The sequence below is a fragment of the Scomber japonicus genome, chromosome 12 (genome assembly GCF_027409825.1).
Source record: "Scomber japonicus isolate fScoJap1 chromosome 12, fScoJap1.pri, whole genome shotgun sequence".
Lineage (NCBI taxonomy): Eukaryota > Metazoa > Chordata > Actinopteri > Scombriformes > Scombridae > Scomber > Scomber japonicus.
Window position 1 is genome coordinate 33,478,346 of NC_070589.1, and position 5,896 is coordinate 33,484,241.

Sequence of the window (5,896 nt, forward strand, 5' to 3'; positions counted from 1 at the left end):
AATGTTTTTGGGTGGGGCTGTGTCATATCAACCGCTTTCAGTCTACACTTTATTATTATTCTAATATTCTAGTTGTGTTTATGTCTCTTGTCTATGTTCTAATGTTATTAATTATAGTTATTTATTTATTTGAGTTGAACTATGTCGGTATTGTACATTAAATTGTGCATGTTGTTAGTTTGCTGTATTTGTTACAACCTCATAGTTTTTCTTTGAGTTATGTTCAGTGGCTGATTTAACACTTTAATTTCTCTTTGGGATTATTAAAGTACTTTATCTATCCACCTGTCTATATCTAGAGAAGTTCATAGTGTGACAGTGTCGGGCTTTATGATTTCCACTTTGTAGAAAACATGGATGGAATCATGTTATTTAATTAAATTGGAATCAGCTGTAAAATACAGAATATTGTGGTGTTTTGCTGTTTCTGTCCTCAGTTTCACTGAGAGTGGGGCTCAGGGTGGGGCTCAGGTTCGACACACACACACACACACACACACACACACACACACACACACACACACACACACACACACTTAAAGTTTAGAGACAGGAAAGAAACAGGAAGCAGCTGCAGCATTGTCTCCCCACCTTAATGATTTACATGTTTGTAGATGATTTATTTTGATCACTTTGCAGCAGATGGGTTGTGTTGGTGCATTAATGCTGAATATCTTTGAGTTTTGGACTCTTTGTTGAATAAAACAAAACATTTGATGATGTCACTTTGTGCTCTGGGATACTAGAGTATGATGGAGATCTTTCACTGTTTTCTGTTTAAATGTACTTAGTTACTTTAAACTACTGCTGGTGTAAAATCATTAGTTTTACAAGTATTTGGTCATAAATCAAAGTATTGGACACATTAAAAATGTAACCAGATGATGGCACTATGAAACGTCAGAGGATCAAACTTATTATTCAGAGGGAAACATGAATGTGTGAAAGTCATTTCTTGACAAGCCATCAAACAGTTGTTGAGATATTTTACTGAATAAGTACAAACTTGGTAGCAGAAGAAAAGTCTGAGGATTCAGGAATTTCTCTACAAAATGTATTTATTAAAATCTATTTCATATCTTTTTGGGATATTAGCTGCAAAACATTGAATCTGCTCAACATGAACACAAATGCAGGAACTTAAAGGCACAAGGAACCCAGACAGTGACGAGCAGCTAGTCTGGACTTCAGTTTATACTCTTTGGGTCTGATTTATTAAAGGTCTGTGTGTAAAACGTGCAAACGTGACATCACCTGCAAAATAATGTGCAGCTGATCTAACGCAGCGCTCTGAGGTTTGAGTCTTTCATATGTGCAAAAAGATAAAACACACTGTTTATTTAATACGTTAATAATAAATATGTATTATGAGGTGTTTTAACCTCAGTGTGTAAAATACAGAGAGGAGGAAATGCTAATTAGTTATTTTAGCACACGCATTGTGATTCACCAAACCTGACGGTAATGTTGCTGACAGTAACTGTGTCTATAAATAATAAGTTGAAGGACAGTTATTAACCGGCTGTTACCATGGAGACGAGGAGACGGACACACAATGACAGAATACACACAGGATGGATGTTTTCCACCTGTGTTAATATTTGTGGTTTTACTAACAGCATTAACTTCCTCACTAATAATCTCCCATATTTGGGTTTATATGCATTTATAATCAATACATTAGTTAACCTCTTCACTAGAACCTGATCACATTTATAATCAATATATTAGTTAACCTCTTAGAAATAGAAAGCACAGAGCGCTCTCAGAGCATCACAAACCTTTCTGCTGTAAGTACACTGATTCTGTTTTATTGTTGCTTTTCCAGATTAGAGCTGCAGGGTCTCTAAACTCATTCAGGTCAACATGATCTTAGTGAAGTGAAAGAAAAATGAGGAAAGAGCTTAAACATGATCAGCACTCGTGTTATTGAAGAGTTCTGATTAAGATATTCATGACTGTGTGTGAGAGCACTGTGGCTGCAGATGTTTCAGAGAGATAAAGATTGGTCTATTAACCAGCAACACAGAGCTATCAGGACGCTTTGCTCCCTCACGCACTCTCTATTGTGTCATTTCCGGGTGTGTCAGGGATCGAGCAGTGAGAAATGAGGACACAGGAATATAAATTCAAAAGAATAGGGTTTTATTTACCCCCAAAAATGAAATCTTGTACAAAAACCAAGGCAAACGGTTAATGGCTTCATACAATAACTCTTTATTAATAACTATTGTACAGGATTGTTTGTGGTCTGAAACACTGAAATGAAAAAAGAAGAGACATTAATTACACAGTATGAAGAACACAATAGACAGAAGCTCTACTGTAGCTACCAAATGCAAATATTAACATAAGGAAATAATACACTTTCAGCACTCGTGTTATTGAAGAGTTCTGATCAAGATATTCATGACTGTGTGTGAGAGCACTGTGGCTGCAGATGTATTGATGATTTCAGTTGGATATTTATAATCAATAATTAAATAATACTCAGAGTTTTGTAATCAATCTTAATTATATATAATTTATCTCTAATTTAAGAGAAGGATATTTAACTGAAATGTTTTGGTTGTGTCAGCTGGTGTAAATGTTTTTGGGTGGGGCTGTGTCATATCAACCACTTTCAGTCTACACTTTATTATTCTAATATTCTAGTTGTGTTTATGTCTCTTGTCTATGTTCTAATGTTATTAATTATAGTTATTTATTTATTTGAGTTGAACTATGTAGGTATTGTACATTAAATTGTGCATGTTGTTAGTTTGCTGTATTTGTTACAACCTCATAGTTTTTCTTTGAGTTATGTTCAGTGGCTGCTTTAACACTTTAATTTCTCTTTGGGATTATTAAAGTACTTTATCTATCTGCCTGTCTATATCTGGAGAAGTTCATAGTGTGACAGTGTCGGACTTTCCACTTTGTAGAAAACATGGATGGAATCATGTTATTTAATTAAAATTGGAATCAGCTGTAAAATACAGAATATTGTGGTGTTTTGCTGTTTCTGTCCTCAGTTTCACTGAGAGTGGGGCTCAGGGTGGGGCTCAGGTTCGACACACACACACGGACACACACGGACACACACGGACACACACGGACACACACACACACACACACACACACACACACACACACACATTTAAAGTTTAGAGACAGGAAAGAAACAGGAAGCAGCTGCAGCATTGTCTCCCCACCGTAATGATTTACATGTTTGTAGATGATTTATTTTGATCACTTTGCAGCAGATGGGTTGTGTTGGTGCATTAATGCTGAATATCTTTGAGTTTTGGACTCTTTGTTGAATAAAACAAAACATTTGATGATGTCACTTTGTGCTCTGGGATACTAGAGTATGATGGAGATCTTTCACTGTTTTCTGTTTAAATGTACTTAGTTACTTTAAACTACTGCTGGTGTAAAATCATTAGTTTTACAAGTATTTGGTCATAAATCAAAGTATTGGACACATTAAAAATGTAACCAGATGATGTCACTATGAAACGTCAGAGGATCAAACTTATTATTCAGAGGGAAACATGAATGTGTGAAAGTCATTTCTTGACAAGCCATCAAACAGTTGTTGAGATATTTTACTGAATAAGTACAAACTTGGTAGCAGAAGAAAAGTCTGAGGATTCAGGAATTTCTCTACAAAATGTATTTATTAAAATCTATTTCATATCTTTTTGGGATATTAGATGCAAAACATTGAATCTGCTCAACATGAACACAAATGCAGGAACTTAAAGGCACAAGGAACCCAGACAGTAACGAGCAGCTAGTCTGGACTTCAGTTTATACTCTTTGGGTCTGATTTATTAAAGGTCTGTGTGTAAAACGTGTAAACGTGACATCACCTGCAAAATAATGTGCAGCTGATCTAACGCAGCGCACTGAGGTTTGAGTCTTTCATATGTGCAAAAAGATAAAACACACTGTTTATTTAATACGTTAATAATAAATATGTATTATGAGGTGTTTTAACCTCAGTGTGTAAAATACAGAGAGGAGGAAATGCTAATTAGTTATTTTAGCACACGCATTGTGATTCACCAAACCTGACGGTAATGTTGCTGACAGTAACTGTGTCTATAAATAATAAGTTGAAGGACAGTTATTAACCGGCTGTTACCATGGAGACGAGGAGACGGACACACAATGACAGAATACACACACGTGCGTCCACCCCACCCTTTGGAAATGAATGAAATTACTCCTTGAGGAGTTATACCAATGAGGTATTTGAGTGTGTGGCTGTGCTTGTAATGTGAAAATGTTTGTGCCCTTGCCTGAAGGTTTGATGGTCTTTTAATGAACACTTCAAAACAGTCAATAATGGCAGCTACGCGATTCCCAAATGTCTCACTAAACTGGTGTGGCATACTGACTTGTAAACTGTCTCTGTCAGGCCAATGCACTATTGGAGCCAGGCGTGCATACAGAACATTAAGAGTTTTGTGAAATGCAGGACTCACTGTTCCTCTGTGCACATCAAATAGGTGACCGATGTGCTGCAATGGCAGATCCAATCTCAGACACATGAGAGTGACCAGTATCATTTGAAATGGAGTAAGCTTTTTTGTTCCCTGTGGCAGAAAGGGGGTTACATGGGACAACAAAACATTAAAAGTTTCATAATTTGGAAGTCCAGTGTAATATTTTACTCTGCTATCATCACGCTTCAGAAACTCCTCTGTAAATTCTTTTTCGGCATGTTTACGCTTCAAATTCCTATTTTCCTCCAGTAGATGGTTGATTTCGTCGCACCTAGGCTTGCACTGCACACACTCCTCTTCACACTGGTCATCAGGATGTAGCACTGTGCCTGCTTCCTGTTGTGCCCTGTCCTCTTCTTCTTGTGTGTTGTCTTTTCCTTGGTGATGACTGTCCTCCACTTCTTGTTGTGCTCTGTCCTCCACTTGAAGTTGTACCATCCCCTCCTCTTCTAGCGAGCTCTCCTCTATTCTGTCCACTTGGTACCCTGCCCTATCCCCCGTCTTCTCAGCTTGGTTTTTATGTCTCTTCAAGTGACGTGCAAATCTGTCTTTGTCAGGAACTTTCACCTCGTTGTGCCCCAAGAGCAAAGACGGTGTCCAATCATGATGAGTTTCCAACATTTCATATGCTGGTTGTCCTGTGAATACAGAAATTGTATAAATTATACCCAATAATGCAAATACTAACATGAGTTCACAAGCATTAAGATAGAAACAAAGACTAAAGACAATTTGGAACATAACCAGTTAGCTGAGTTAGCCGCCGAGCTAGCAACCAAGTTAGCCGCGATCAGGGAACATAGGTAACGTAGGTGTCAAAACACACACATTTTAGGCCAAAGATATACACCAGATTGTACCAGCAAAAGCAGAGCAGAACTCACCTGACTGAAAATGAAGAGAACACACTCTCATATGTTCAGGGATGTTGGTAAATGTTACATCTTTTCTCCTTACAGCTGCTGTCCACGCCATTCGCCGTCTTTTGGTCAGCTCCTCAACTTGTGGTCCTTCGTTTTTTTTCCACTTGGGAAAGGAGAAAAAGCGAACGCCATTGTCCAGTTTTTTGCCAGATCTATCATGTGATCTACTGTGGCATTTTTTTACGCAGCAGTACTGTCCCACCATGGTTACGTTTAAGCGACTTTGAGGATTTTTTAGGGAGACAAGTCGATGGGAATGTGTTTACAACCGCGATCCTCCAAAGATGGCGCCGACGCCCCATAATGCAAAGGGGCGTGACGTACCTTCACATTCTCTATAGGCAGTAGCGGTCGCTGCGGCGTCTATTCTTTATATGTCTATGGACTTACCTAGCTGATGAACACAAGCAAACAGCCCCTGCTCTGCTTCTTGCCAAAAAGTTTGGGTTGTCACATCCTGTCTGTAGCAGCTGTTAT